Raw genomic sequence first — 16616 nt, 5'->3', positions numbered from 1 at the left:
CAAAATGCGGGCATGATCCTCCCTCCTCCTCCAAAACTCAGATATTAAAATCCCCCCCGTCTTTCCTGCCCTAAAGAAGGCTGGTATCAGCTGGGATCTGCCCAGCCCCTCGCCCAGCTCACAACTGACCGTCTGAGGAGGCGAAGCATCTCCTCCCTCCTGCTGCCCCCTGCCCTGCCCCACCTCTGCAGCCCCACAGCTCCCAGCCTGTTTGCTCCCCTTCCTCTCCTCGTGACAAGGGCCTCACTCAGACCTCGCACACACCACTTTCCACACCGGCGACAGGAATGGAGTTGCTCCCCATTGTGCATTAGCTTGGGAGGATGCCGGGCATCACCCTCTTCCAGCAGCCCTTGGCCCTGCCGGAGGAGCGCGGAACAGGGCACAGCTCCGGCCCTGCTCTGCCTCCCAGTCCCGGGGAACTAGCGGTGCGGCTCCGAGGTGTATTGTGCATGAACTGTTTTTGTCGTGTTTGTCTTGATCAGCAAAGCAAGAGGAATTCCACCTCCTCAGACAGGACACGACTGCGCTGATGTAAATGAGGCCCTTCACGTGTGCAACACATACTGCAGAAATAAAGGAGAAAGCTCCATGTCTGACCAAAAACCCTGGGAACCAGGTCTCTCTGTCTTTGTATGCTTTTAAGAGTCTCAGTGAGGTTAAGTCTCTTCAAAACATTCTTCATAGGAGCAAGAGGTTTGGATAACTCATTTTCCCAGCTCCTAGAGGCTTTCTTTTCACTGCTTTCTGGATATTTTGAGTCAGGGTCACGTCAGCTCAGAGAAAATTCCCACATCCTTGAAGGTCAAAGCCAGACTGATGCACACACACTTCTAGTGTAATACCTTGAGACTACTCTGCAGATATGCCCAGCTAGGTCAGTTCCCAAACACTGGTGCCACACAAGTCCTTCCCCTGCAAGGGCATTTCTAGAAACCCCTCAGCCTGTGGTTGTTCGTGGTCTCAGCGCCTCTCCCCTGCCAGAGTAAAACCTCACCTGTTCCCACTGGGGGAAAGCACTTGCTCACACGTACACAGCCCAAAATCAGCCTGGCAGAGACCAGGCTGCAAGGAGACCTGCTGAGCTGAGGCACTGTTTTGCCCCAGCCTGGACCAGAGTCTCCCCTGGCCACCAGTGGGACCCGCCACCTACTTGAACTCTTCTGGGGATACAGGCCTCTGGTTCTGCACAGCTCAAATTTCTTGCCTATGTCATGGCTTCTATTGTCTCTGAGGGAGAGAATAAATCCTTTGTGGGCTGCTAAAGATGCGATTTAAGGCCAGACACGCATAGAGGTAGCCCTGACAGCTGCTTAAAAGAGCAATTGTACATGTGAATCTGTGGGGATAAGAACAGAGGCAAGCAAGGTTTATTCATTTACCCTAGATACACTAAGGCAGGGAGCTTTCCAGAGGATGCCTGGCATATTTCTTCTCCCAGGTACTGGATACCAGCTGTTTTTCCCCAGACATTGCTGACAGTAATTCCTGAAGAGTGAGGATACTACCAATTCACTTGAGAAGCCAGTAAATTCTCCTTGTTTACCCCACATGGGAGTTACCAGAGTACAGAGCTCAGCTCTTTCCCATCAATTCCACTCACTGCCTCCATTACTGTTATTACTGTGATTAAAAAGCAATCAAAGAGAAATCTTCTTCCTGTCCTGAAATTGCTGCAAACATCTCAGTTCCACCACTTAAGCATGAGAAGAGCAAGTTACAAGCGCATTCTGCGCTCCTGGACTCTGCGACACGAGGTAAAATAATGGGGCTCATCGCCTGAGCGGTCAGAGGCAGTGAGCAGGACTGGCCGCGCCGGCAGCGTGGGGATGGAATAATGAACCTTGCAGCTGCCGGGCCGCGTCGCGCCTGCTTAAGGAATCTGGTCAGAGCAGCCCCAGACAGGCCGTAATGAACTTCGCAGCCTGGAAGTGCTGTCTGAGCTCGGCATTGCTGCACAGCCAGCTTGCAGACGGAGGACAGCCAGCCTGGACGAAGGAGAGCGCACTGATCGTCTCCCTCTGCTCAGGCAGACCGGAGGGGTTGGATCGTGAGCCAGCAGTGTGCCCAGGTGGCCAAGAAGGCCAACAGCATTCTGGCTTGTATCAGGAATAGCGTGGCCAGCAGGAGCAGGGAAGTGATGGTGCCTCTGTACTCGGCACTGGTGAGGCCTCACCTCGAGTGCTGTGTTCAGTTCTGGGCCCCTCTGTACAAGAGGGACATGGAGGTGCTGGAGCGTGTCCAGAGGAGAGCTACCAGGCTGGTGAGGGGTCTGGAGACCAGGGCATGTGAGGAGAGGCTGAGGGAGCTGGGCATGTTCAGCTTGGAGAAGAGGAGGCTGAGGGGAGACCTCATTGCCCTCTACAACTCCCTGAAAGGAGGGTGCAGAGAGGTGGGTGTTGGCCTCTTCTCCCAGGTGAATAACGACAGGACCAGAGGAAATGGTCTGAAGTTGCGGCAGGGGAGGTTTAGATTAGATATTAGGAAGCATTACTTTACTGAAAGAGTGGTCAGGCACTGGAACAGCCTGCCCAGGGAGGTGGCTGAGTCACCATCCCTAGAGGTGTTTAAGAAACGTCTAGATGTGGCACTTCAGGGCATGCTCTAGTGGCAGAGATTGTAGGGGGGGTTTTTGTGTGTGTATGGTTGGACTCGATGATCTCAAAGGCCCTTTCCAACCATGAAGATTCTACGATTCTATGATCTGGGGTCAGGCATCCTCTCTCCATCCCAAAGAGATCCCTAGGAGTAGGGAGGGGGGTGATGGGTCTCTCAATCCAGCCAGCAGCTGCAGAGGACACTTGGACACCCAAAGCTGGGCTGTCAAAGCAAGGCACAATGACAAAACTTACAGTCAGGCTGTCTCAGAGGGGAGCAAGCATCAAGATGTCATCAAGAGTGGTCTTCTCCCTCTTTCACCCCCAGCAGTTTGTGGTTTCCTGAAAGTTTAGGCTGCGGGTCTAGTTTCTTGGCCCAGGGACAGCTTTTCTCAGCACAGACTCTATTCGTAAACCCACACTACCCAGCAGAGCAACACCAGCCTCTCCACCTTGCCCCGGCACAGCTCCTTAGACCCAGCCTGACACCGGCCCAATGCACCCTCGGTGCAGTCCAAGGTAACATTGGGGGGGGTGGGTGCACACACACAGGTGGGTGCCGCAGGGTGTATTACTGTCTAACTGACTATCTGACTGTAACGAAGCCGCCTGATAATCAAAAAAGGGTGAAGCCAACTGACACACAAATAAGAGCAAGTTTATGCTGAATTTTGCCAGCATATATGTAGTTCTGGGCTTCTGAACTAGAATGGTGCATAATCTGTGCCAGTCCAGAGGAAACATAAACAACATGGGGACAGACCCTCTTCTTGGGTGTAAATTGGCTGCAATAGTCGGTTAAGAATCAAAACAAGTAGCTCCAAACGCTGATAATCTTTACTAGTTCATTCAGCTCACTCATGTCGCCACAGCAAGACAGGCCACTGTCTTATTTTTGTACATATTAACTATAAAGTTTTAAAATGAACAGTTCTTCAGCAGCATAAACACGAATAATAAAATCTCATTGCTTGTGAACCTTTAAATTTTTGCAATATTTTAATGACATAAATTTGCCACACTCTTGCACAAACATAACACAGAAATAAAGTGTTTGAATTTGCTAATTAGCAAGCGTAAAATACAGGGACACATTCTTAATAAAACTATTGAGCTGTTCAAATCAAAGACTTTGATAGCTTCTGAATTTTCCTTGCCAAGAATCCGATCTTTTTAGGTCTTCAGGCTACAGACCTTGAAATGATGCAGCGTAACAGAGCATTTCCTCCAGACCATGCTGGACCCAAAGGGCACAGCGACACCACTTTCAGACCCCTTTAGTCAAGGCCAAATTCTGCACTCAATATGTCATAATCTCAGGGGCTAGCTTAGGACCTGCCTTCAAGAGATCACTACTACACGTAAAAGTAAGTATGTGGTTATGTCACACATGGGACTGCGGCTGGAAACGAATAGGAAATACTTAGCATCTGCAGATCTGGTACAGACGGTAATTTTGCTACCTCAACATGTCACAAAACAAATCTTTCTCATCTTGTTCAGCTCTCCTGGACATATCTAATCCTGGAATAGTAGCCATGCCCTGTCAGACAATGCTGCCTGCATGTTAGAGTAATGAAGGATAAGCTTTTTGTGCTTTCTATTGCTTGTTATTACGCAAACTTCTGGGTTTCGCAAATAGGAGTTTTCAACAGGTTCTCCCTGAGAAGGCAGGGAAGCATGTCCTGCAGTTCCCCCATCAGGAGACAGAGGGACAGGCCGGAGGGAGCAGCTCCCCTGGCATTGCTGATGCTGCACTCAGTGCTGTTGGGTATGTTCCAAGGAGGACTCAAAGCAGATTCTGTCAAACTACCTCAGACTGTTTGTTGACTCGGTAAGGCCTGATACCGGATGCTTTATGATACCTGGACTGCTGTGTTGGATAATCTTCCTATGGCTGGCATGCTAAACCTGGTTACTCTGACTTCGATGAGCTCTAGGAAGAACTTGACAAGTTCTAGGTGCCCCTGAGTCCTGCTGAAGTTGGAGTGGGCTAAATGGGCCAACAGATCCTGCGTCACCAGGAAGAGTCTGTTTTGCTGCTGATGGGAACTGCTCATAAACCCCTGCAGCAGCAGCAGCTTACAGTGATTTTTTGAGATAGCCCAGCACCAGAGTTGCTTGGGAACTGCTTCTGGGTCCCTGTAACTCGGGTGCCACAGGACAGCTGTCTTTGTTTTACAGGGCCATGCACAGAAGGTATTTTTGTGGGATCCGAGAGAGAGACCTGTCTCAAACCCCACAGCAAGAGCATTAGGATGCAGGAGTCCAGCCTTGCATTCCCTGCTCCAGCAGTTTGACAGACCCCATTACCTTTTCACATGCCATTTGGCTCCTGTCAGAAGCAAGAAAGCTTCTTAACAGGGAAACCTTTAAAGGCCACAGCCTGCATATGTGTGCTCTTTACGTGGAGCCTCCTTCAAAGAAAAGATTTACTTCACATTTTCTCTTCCCGCTTGGGACCTCCAGGGGACGACAGCTCCATAGCCATGCTCTCCTGCTTACTTAGGGATTCCGTAAGTACTTTCCCATTGCAAATCCTGGAGGATTTAATATCCACTCTGTAATCTACTGGCACCAACAGGCATTATCTAACTAAACCTTAAATTGAAAATGCTAGTCTTTCCATTTTCCCCAAGCCGTTGCGAAAAAGCCGGGTTCTCGTAGTCCAATGTAATTTACTCTCACTCTAATTAAAATACATCAGTCAGCTGTTCCTGGCAAGATACTCGGCTGGCTGATGCTGCGAGTGCCAGAGGCACATCAGGACCTGCGCAGAGCTGGTGGGTGGGACAGGGGTGCCCCAGGTCTCCCAGACTGACTCTGCTTTATCAGACCTACCTCTGTTCTGCCTCCCCATACACCAGCAGCATGCTGAATTCTCCTCTCCTCTGTTTTGCTGTGGCTCTGATCAGTCAAGTTTTGGCTCTACTGGGGACAAGGATTGTCGCTGAGGACATCCAACTCCTTGTCCCAACCCATGACCAAACGTCGGCAGCAGGAATCACCAAGGAAACTTGTTCAGCACCAGCTCTTGTGTTTGGTTCTGCAAGTGGTGGGAACTCATCAGTGCCCACAGAAACACCCTCTACCCAGCTCACTTCCCAGGCATCTGATGGCAACAAGAGCGGCTACCTGGCTGTGCTAGCAAACACACATGGCTGGGCATGCAGTGGTGACCTGCTGGGGAGGAGAACAGGCAAGAGGGAGCCAAGATACACATTTAATGCAGATATAGACATAGGCCAGTGACACAGATTTGTGACCTTGACCTTTCTGTACCACCATGTGCTTCCAGGGTAAAGAAACAAATTTTCTGTACTGCTTGTTCCCTCTCATTCCCCCTCATTCATCATACTCCATTTTGGCTAAATCACCAAAGTCTAAACACTAGCCAGCAATATTTATTTACGATTTCCAATTTTATTAGAAAAAAAAAAAGAGTCTCAGTCCCAATCAAGCCTGTTGTATGTATCAGGTTTCCACATGGATAGGGTATAGATTCTGCTCTAGAGTAATCAATCCCCACTGACACACAGCAAATGGAAAATGGAAACTTTTAGGGGGAAATCAGTCAGGAGATGCAGGAACAAAGACAGTGTTAGAGTGAATTGCAGAGCAAGTCCATCTGGTTCAGTAACCCATCTGACAGTACCAGATGCTTCGATGGAAGAGGCCAGTAGACAGATGTGGGATAAACTGTGTTTAGGGAGAGCTACTTCCTCCTGACCCCATCAGTTAGTACTTAGCTTATGTCCTTAATTAATACCACTTTTAGTATTTTTAAATCCTATTAACTACATAACTGATGTGGCTCCCTATTAGCACAACAGCTGAGCATCAGCATCAGGATCTCTGGTGCATTTATATTCCCAACACTTATGGCAAATGTGAATCCGCATTTTACAACCACAGGGAACAGAAGCACAGCGAAGGTAAGATTTGCTTAAGGTCAAAAAAGGAGTTTGTAGCAAGGCAGGAATTTGAGGTCTAATCTCCAGCCAGGAGAGGATTATTTTCCTCAAACATATTTAATCCCATTTTGAATCCACTTGTCCCTTAGCTCGGGAGTAGCTTGTGGCAGCAGAGAGTTCTACAGCCTAGTCTCATAAAAATACTTCCCTGAAAACAACTCTTGTGCAGACATCTTAGCACATTTGAAAACCTCTTGGCAGACTGAAGGTGTTATTAGCGCAGGGAACACAGGGTTAGGGCAGAGCTCCACCTTCGATCTGAAGAGGCTGCAGGCATCACTGGGAACCTCGGCCTTGCCAGTGAAGGCGGAGGACATGACGGATGCAGGGATTTCCTCCACCCTTTTTGCTCCAGTGTAGCATGTTTATTGGGACACGAATCATACAGGTCACCTCCGGATCAAAATGAGGGGGTTGGCAAGGCAGCACTGGGGGGGGATGGACGGACAGCTGGACATCTGCAACATGCCTTTTAAATTGATATATAATCTCACCATGGGAAAACAGTGCAGACATCAATACACAGGATATGGTTAATAAGGTTAATATTTTGTGCGCATCACTTCGGAGATGACGGAAAGGTGTAATAATACACACAATCAAAGAAGTAGAGGAACCTAAACTAACATATCTTTGGGGTGTGGGGGGGGGAAATCAGTATGAGAAAAGGAAAATTTTCCCAGTTGAAACATTTATTATTTGATATACTTTTAAGAAAAAATAATTTCAGGGAGATGTAATGACTGAATATTCCCAAATCCATTAGCTTCTGCTAAAAGAACAGCTGCACAGGAAATACAGGGAAATAATCAAGAAAAAACTCATCCCAGCATACTCTCACTTTCAGTAGGCATAGGGGACTTTTGCCCTTCATAACTAACATAATAACTTTGTGTTTTCATTACCCAGAGAAATGATTAATCCCCATTTGAGCCTCTTTAGATGCTCCACCTCCATCACGTTTAACCCAGCAAGTTCCGCTGAAATATGTAGAATTAAAAAAAGGTCTAGGACTCAGACTAATGAAATATATGAACAAGGTCACAAATCTCTGCGTACAAATAAAAATGCAGAGCTCATCTCTCCAACCTAGGACAGCAATTCTGGGCACCCATCTCTGTTACCACAGGATCAAACCCCTCAGTTTGCCGTGAGACTCACCTAGATATTCCATACTGAACCAGGCGTTTAGGAGTTCAAAGCTATATTATAATGGTTTATTTTTATAGCTGTTAGGAACACAGGGCACCACTTTTTATCACATGCTGATAGAGTTATGACCAGTCAGCTCAGTTATACTAATCATTAGAGGTTTTTTTAAGGGTAATATCTTTTCATTTCATAGATAAGACAGGCTAAGAGTGTGCATGTAGTCACAGTGGCTTGGCTAACGAGCGGTAATTTGTTAAAGGAGCAATTAATTTCAATAAATAGTCCATACTTTCCCTGGCAAAGGGAGGGGTTGAGTCCAGAGTCTTCAGTTCCTAAGACACTCCTGTCACTTACAGTGAGGAAGAATTTCTCTTTTTCTGCCCCTTGCAAGAAACTAAAACACAATGCGGAGGAGTCGCGATGCCAGCCAGGCAGTAGCACAAACCGACGCACATAAACTGGCCAGTTTCTTCTCTGTCAAAATATGATGGCCACACATTGGGGCCCTCTGGGTGACGAAGGCACTGGCCCCTTTTTCCCCCTGCTTCAGACAGTCTGAAGGAAGACAGCAGCCTGCCCTCGGCAGCTCTCCTTTCTGACTCCCAGATAGATTTAAAAGAGCCCAGCCACAGCAAGGAGTGAGGCTGCAAAGTTCCTCTCCAAGACAACTGCATATCAAGTAGAAATCACACAAGCACTCTTGATAAACAGCAGGCAGCCCTGCTCCTGCCAGCTAACAGGATTAATCTAAATGCACACAGACACAGCTGGGCAAAATCAAAACATCGAGCAGAGACTAAATTACACCACTTAATAGCAAAATGTCTTCGAGGCTCCCGCTCCACCCACTGCCTTTCCCCGTGCTGCTGCAGCCACGGTAAGGAGGAGAAGCCGCATCCCTGCCCCTCCAGCCCTGTGGCAGGCACCAGGTGGATGACAGGCAGACCTCGGAGGTGGCACCCAACCACCCAATTCTCCTAAGAGCAATGGGCAGGAGAGAGCCTGGATCCTAGCTGCTTAGCTTTTGAAGCGGCAGCAACGGCAAGGTCTCTTACAAACAGAGAGGGCATGGCTCCGTGGTTAACACCACAAAAAACTCTGGCTTTTCTGGCTCTGCTGCCAGACAGTTAATGCCAGAGTGAGTTACCCACTGCAGCGCTGAGCCTGTGGTTCACCCAAACCACAGGAGGCAGTTTTTAACACCAAAGAGAAAAACCACCACACATTGCAGCAACAGAGTAGAGGTGAAATGAAAATAAGAAGTGTATGTTCAAAAGGCTAGCGTAATTTTTACATGGTCGAAAGTAAAAGACACTGAGGCAATGCCACACAAGAGGGTCTGTGGATTTCCTCCTCCCCCCAGTAAAAATCAAGCGATCTTGAGATTGAAAAAGACGGAGAGTTCTATCATAGTTTACCCATGTTGAGGTCCCTGCCTAGACAGTGGAAGGGAGATAGGAAGTGATACAGCTGCAACCATGACTGTGATTTGAAAATTAAATTTGGGCCCAGGGATTGCCTTCCTGACTCCACACCTCGATTTCAGCCCGTGCACATCTCATTTATCTTGGTTCTCACAAAATGTTTTGTAGAATTAAAGAAAAATCTAGCTGTCATGGCTAATGTCCCAACTTCAGTTTCCCAGGGTTCACAGTGCTGTGGGCCAGGAGATGCAAGAAGTATTACAGCAGGCACCAGCTGGATGTGTCCAAGCCGACAAACTTGTCAATGCTGGAAATGGTTTGGGTTTGCTCTGCCCCATCGCCAGATCTCATTTAGAACCAGTATGCAAGGCTTTGCGTGGGCTGGCTCCATTCATATTGGGCTCACTAGAAACAAGACTAGCCGTCATCTAGGAAGTAATTGCCTGACTCACCTCATGTGAATTTTCCTAGCAAGCAGAAGCTGAATCTCCTGTCCCTGAGAGCACAGAGACCTCAAGATGACCAAAAAAAGGTCATATCAAGCTGTGGCAAGCTGCCCTCCTACTGACTACTAACTCAGGACAGGTTATGAACTCTGCTTGAACTCCAAATGTGAGTGAGCTACTTCCAAGTGTTTCCTAATGACACTTAAAGGGAACATCCATCATTCTCCAGAGACAATGATAATGTCTGGTATGATAATGCCAGAACCTTTGTGATTTCAAATCAAAGAATTCTAGAAACACTCCTAAATTATTATCAGCCAAAGTTGATCAGGCTAAGCGCAGAGAGAAAAAGCTAACATTGGTAAACTAACACTGGTCAACATGATTATGGCTAGTTTGTGGCTGCGGGATGGAATCTCCTTTTAATTTCATGAATATTAATTGGTGAGAATTATGCCACAGAGAAAACACTGTCATGGGGCAAATCAAGTTTCCAGCTTGTTATCTTTTCTCTTTTTCTTTTCCTTTCACTATAATTTTGCTTGTGGGATGCAGTTCAGCTGCTAAGCATTCTCCTGTCTGGAAACAGGTCCCTGGTGGGCTGAAAAAATAGAGCTGGAGCTCAAGCAATGTAGGAACTCACTTTTGTGCAAGTGGCTGTTTCCTCTTTAAGGATAACAGTAAGTCTGCATTTCATAGCAGAAGGGAAAGATGCTTTCTATTTAAAGCAGATGGGTTAAGAGTTCAGGAAAGGAGGATGAAAAGAGATCATGGGAGGAAAGGTTCTTGGAGATGTAGGGATTTGAGAGTGGAGATAGGCTGGCACTTGGCAGACAAGAAATTACACAGGGCAATTTGTACTAAGAACTATTCTGACCCGTCTTAAATCAGTTCTTTAGAGTCTCCCCTGAGGTACCACAGTAATTTCCTTCAGCTTTTACTCAAAGGCCAGACTTTCCTCTAGGCAACTTCTTTTTCAGAGGTTGTTTAGGTGATCTTAAATGGCAATTGCATTACCAGTAAGACCAGTTTCCTTTATTTCTGCCAATCAGCACATGTTACAAATTCTGTTACCTGCCATAGAGCACAAGTTCCTGCCTGGGGCAGTTGTTTCAGTAGCTTTTAAAGCCCCAAGTCCTATGTACCATGTAAACTTGATGCAATGGCCAGCTCCCCAGCAGGGCTGAGGGTACCACACCTCATAGCAGCCACCTGCAGCAATTCCAAGAGCAGCCTGCTTGGCCTCAGCTCAGGGCTGCAGAGCAGGATGCTCTTTGTCCGGGGTCACCCTCAGCACATCATTAAGGAGCCACCGTTCAAAAAGTGCCTAAGTACCTTTGTGGGTCTAGCCTGTAAGTCTTTCCAGGTGCCCCATCTCCAGTACAAGACGCTGTGCATTTCTATGGCATTCTGAGGATGTCCATGTATCTAGACGTACAGTACTACCACCCAAAGTCCTTAGGGATACAGAATGGACATATACCCCTCTTGTCTATTATTCCTTGCTCCATTTTTTTTAAGCAGCATTCATTAAACTATTCTTGACAGGCATTTTTAGTTCTAACTGGAAAAAAAAAAAAGTGGCTCATTGCTTGGTTTCTGGAGCAGGGGGTGGGGAGCACCCTTGTTGGATCTATTTGTATTGTATATCTTTCAGACATTAACTAGTCACACCATGTTTATGTCCAGGTGCATGGTGTTCAGAGATATCAGACTGCTGATCATCTTTGAGACTTTTTTTCTTCTTTACCTCATATTCCTCTTAATTGAGTGATGCTTACCTGCCCTCCCCCTTTTCAGCATATTTGAAAAACAAAACCAGACATCTACTGTTTGCTTTGCATGTAATTTTTTTTTCTTTCCTAAGAGACCACAGAGATAAACCTCACAGTCCCAGCAGCAAATCAAGAAATCCTGCAGTACAAATACCTAAAAATATTTTTTACAATAGTTGTCTTGGTATTTACATATTTGCTCCCAGTCTCCCTATCTAATTAGACTCGGAATCCTATATTCACTTATGCTGGCGGATAGCTTCATTCTTTTCATGTTTTGGGTCTGTGAATATCTGGAGGCTACAGTATAATCCCATTTATGCCTTTGGTGGAGGATGAGGCAAAAACAAAGAGAACTGAATACTCAAGTGAGGAGAAGCCTGTTTGCAAAGGCTGAGGATGGCCAAGGCAATGCTAATGCAATTGATACTATGGAGCCTCTGTGCAGGGCTCAACTGTGGGGCAAAGACCGACCACCTCATTGAATTCATAGATCTGTTTGAAGATCTTTAACATGAGCCAGGAATTGGGCAACTATAAATGCAATCCAAAGAGAGTTACTGGTCATCAAAAGAAAAAAAAAAGTACCATCAGCAAATTCTGCAGATGCAAGTGGAAACATCGAGAACAAACAACGAGGACAACAGAGGCAGGAGGAGCTTCCAGCAGGTTGTACAGGGACCTGGATTATTCATGCATTGAGAACTTCAGTGAGCAGCTGTCTCTGCGGGTGGGACAAAGCCAAGGGGAAGAGGATCAGTTCATACATGAGCTGTCTCCTATGTTTGTGCAACATGAAGCGAGCAACCTTGAAGCAAAACTGGAGCAAATGTGGCTGTTGCTTCACAGCTCGGATAAATGATGGGCTCGCAGAGAAGCCAAGACATGCTCGGGAGGAGCAGTCTTTGAGACGCAGCCGCAGAGACACCAGTTCAGTAACCGATACAAGGCATTTGGCATGACAGCTTCTCAGCTGGATTTGTGAGCTGGGTGTTGGCCAATCGCTACAGCTTCAAGTGTGTTAGCAGGGACGTGGTCATAAATCACTAAGTTCCCAGCCCAGCAGCAGGTTGAGTTGCAAGGACCACACCAACAGACACCAACTGAGCACTGGGGGATTTTCCCCAAAGCATGATACAAGCATAATGAGTAAGAGGAAAATGCCTGAACAAGCCCTTAGAATAAACCTGAGTTTTCTTCTCCATAAAGTAGACCGGCTTGATCTACCTTCCTGGCAGCTGAATATCTGTCCCCAGTATTAGGGTCAGGCTTAAATTGCTGTTGCCCCTTCTCAGATTCAAAAGTAAAAACTTATTCTTTCAAGTTAGACGACTTGGAAGGGCAAAGGGGGAGGGTAAGAGGCCAGGGAAGACGCTGTGAGAAGACAGCACAGAAATGATACTATCTGAAAAGATGTGAATTGGGAAAATTTTATTCTAACTCATTGCCTCTGTTTCCCTGCCATGTGGAAGGATGATAACATCTACATCTGAGGGATAGAAGCAAACTTGCTTCAACAGCGTGTGCAAAATCCATTTGCCATTCTTGCATGAAAGGGGCTATTGAGATGCGTGGTATTAACTGAGCCTTTATCTGATACCCTGCCAACTTGTTTGAAAGTCCCTTTTTACCCACAGCAGGCTCAACAGCCACTAGTGTGGCTGAGATAGGGCTGTGCTGTCCCACTCTGGCATTTTATCTGGAACACAAATAAACTTAGAAGCTTAGGATTTCTCTCCCATTGGTTAATGCATTATTCAGAAGAGCAGCCAAGAAAGAGCCCTGATTTGCCATGGACTGGCCGGAGGGGAGCTAAGGGCTAAAGACGTTAGCTGGAAGTTAAAGAAATTCTTGCTCCCTGGTCTTGACCTATTTGTTTTCTAAAATGCAGAATCCAAATCACTTTAAGTAAGAGACGCTCCAGGGTTATGCATTGGCTCAAGGGGCAGACAGGAGACCACAAAGCGTTTCCACCTTTAAGTTAGCAGCAAACCCACCCTGCTTTGTTAGCAGGATGTGTCACAGGGGGCTGACAACCTTGTGATCGCCAATGGCATGTGAGTTTTAGGCTGCACAGTACCAAACCTGTAATTTGGTGATCTCTGCAAAAAGATTATGGAGGCTTGGTCAGAAAACACTAAGCAGCGGGGGAATGGTTGTTGGCAGAGAAATCCTCTCTGTTGCTGCTTGTGCTACCAACTTAAAGCTGACTTTCTCCCCAACAAGTCTGTCTGTTAATGCTATCTCTGACCAGAAGGGATGGGATGGAGAGACTCTTGCTCAATGCATTTACGGCATTTTCTCTGTGATGGGAATTATATGCCCAATTATATACCTTGCCAGTCTACTTAAATTGAGATCTTGCTGACCCTAAACAAGGAAAGGAGGTTCATAGCATAAGAACCTTTATATACTTTGGGACTACAGGGGTCTTCAAGGAACGCAAAGCTCTTCTGACAATAAAGCTATGAAATACTAACCTGCCTCCATGCTCCTCTCACACTGAGGGGAATTGTAAAGGAGGCAGCATTAATTATTGATCCCAAATAGAATTAATAAAGAAAGAGCATTTACTACAGCAGATAAAATGTTCCATGCAAGATCTCTATCCTCAGGTCAGTAGCAGAAACGAGACAATAGTGTGCAGCCCCCTTCATGCCAAACAAGATGTGATACCTTGTTTCTCACAAGGCAGAAAGACTACGGAGCTGCTCAGGATACAGAGTAAGTTCCCATCACGCAATCAAACTCGAGCCATGCCACTGCCTGGTGCAAGCGCTGGGTCCTCAGCACTTGCTAGTGCAGCTACACAGCTGCCCACCCTACCAGCCCTGGGGAAGTGATCTGCTGCCCTAACCCTTGCAAGCCAGCGGCAGATTTGCCAACAGACTTTGCACCAGCAGAACTGGCCCGACTCTCTCTGCAAATAAATAATCCCTCTGCGCAGAAGGCAGATGTAGGTAGGGCGGGGTTGAATAAGGCAGCTGAACCTGAAAGCCTGCGCAGGCTTGTTAGTGGTGGGACAAGAATAACAACGTCCCATCGGAGGAGATGGATGGAGTGGTACCCGGCCTTTGGTGGTGTGCTTTACTGAGCTTTCAGGAGAAGCTGTCTTTACCCTTGCCACAGAATTTCAACAGCAAACCTTTCTGGGTATTACTGCGTTTCAAGGCTGCACTGTGTTCAGGCACAGTATTTCTCATTTTTGAGGTTAAGATTTCTCCTTTCGCTTGGATAGAGAGCTGCTTCTCAAGGCAAAGCCTCTCTGGAGACCACAGCCTCTGCTCACTATGGACATCTCTGGCGATAATACAATTTTTTCCCCATCCTTTTGGTGTGCACACACTAGCACCTACATAAATATTGGCAGTGCACATAAATCTACATAAATTAGCGTCCTCCCCAACACCTAGTAAAGGTCTAATCAGCAGAAAAGAACAGATTAAAGATAAAGGACTAGATCATTGGATTGCATCAAGTCTGTGCAATTCTTTAAGTTCTTTTGAAGTTACCCTGGTTTACACCACCTGATGGTGTAATGCAAAGATTCTCCCATTGCTTGAGTCAGGATATTTTATGACCTAGTTCTATTTATTTGTACCTGCAAACTAAACTAACCTGCATTATAAATTATAGCAAAGGGAGGGGATATTTTTCTCCTTCCAGAAAGCTTTACATTCATCAAGGTTAATTGTAATCGGCCATTAGCTCCCATAAATAATCAGATATATTGCCGAGACACAGCATAAATCCACCCAAATTATGCTAATGAGTAGGATTTTGAAAAAGTTTAATCAAAGTTTTGATATGGAATCGCAATCAGCAGAAAACTGCCAGTTCTTAAAGCTCGCCTGTCTGCAGTCATCACAAAATCCCTAAAACCAGGAAATAGTGGAAGCTTCAAGGGTTGGGTGCTGGAAATCAAATCAGCAAGGCTCTAGTCTCCTCTACGTATCTTCAGGTCTATATTTATATTACCATCAACAGCATGACAGCAGTATCACGTCTCGCTGCTGCCTAAACAGGACCCTAGGAATGAGGGGATTTAAGTACAGGATAACAAGGTTTTAGGCATCTATTCTAGACATGGTTTTATACTGTTCTCCTCCTAACAGCCTTCCTACCGCACAGTAAAGGACAGTGTAGTCACCTTGTTTGGGCTTTCCCCCCTTAGCCTGTAGCTCCAAACACCAGCTCAGTTTCAATCCATCACTCCTGCTAAGAGCTCTGTTTTTTGAGTCAGTTCCCGTTCTCTCTCATAAAGTTTTTAAATGAAGATGGGTGCCCCACAGAACCAGGGAGGTCTCTTCCCCTGTACATATCAAGGGGCAGAAACGGGGTATTTGTGGACTCTCCCAGGAGATGAAGGCCCACACTCCCCCCCAGGCCTTGCTGTCTGGGTGATAAAACAAAAACTACCAGTGCATCCTCCTGCTGCCAGTGTTGCTACAGCTGTAGGAGCGGGGAATTGCCCATGTAGACAACACTCACAAACAATTGCTGTGAAATAGATGATGGGACAGTAATTTCATGTCTTATGTTGTCAGGCAGTCACAGCAAACTCAACTAGAACTTGAGACCAAAAGGAAGAAAGAAAAAAAGAGGGGAATGTGTGTATACATATATATATATGTCTCTGTGTGTCTGGGACAAAAATGAGGATTGAAGTGTCCCCGTGCCCCAGCAATAGGAAATGTCTGCTTTTGATGAAAAATGGGGGATTCAGAATGTGCTGAGAAAAACCAGGAGCACGACCGGGAAGGAATCCAGCTGACAAATTACACTGAGAAAAGATCCTTCCAGGCGCGGGAGGCAACGAGTTGCCGTTCTGATTGAATAGACTTGTTAATAAAAATACATTGAACAAAAAATGAAATAGAGAGCAAATCCTTTCAAATAAGATTTCAGTCCTGACTTCAATCCGTGGCTTTATTTATGAGTTCCTCTGTCCTTGCTCGCTCAGCAGGACAGCAGAAGAAAAGAAGAGAGAGGTGAAAACAGACTGAAGCATGTCATGTCCCTCCCTAGGTCTGACGCACAGCGATATAGCTGGGGGACAGAGGTGGGGGGAGTAAAGCCACAGCAGTTTAAAATATCTTTCCCCTTCAGCTGCTTTAAAGTTACAGCTTGTTTTCCTGAAACTGGAGAGAGCCATAAGGCAGCAAATCTTGGTCAGCGCACTATATGCCTAGCTCTGTCCCACAGCAGGCCAATGTTGCACCTTTACAGTGTCAACATTGGCCTCAGC

The sequence above is a fragment of the Rissa tridactyla genome, chromosome 17 (genome assembly GCF_028500815.1).
Source record: "Rissa tridactyla isolate bRisTri1 chromosome 17, bRisTri1.patW.cur.20221130, whole genome shotgun sequence".
Classification (NCBI taxonomy): domain Eukaryota; kingdom Metazoa; phylum Chordata; class Aves; order Charadriiformes; family Laridae; genus Rissa; species Rissa tridactyla.
The sequence above is the reverse complement of the archived record's forward strand: the minus strand, read 5'-3'. Positions refer to the sequence as shown.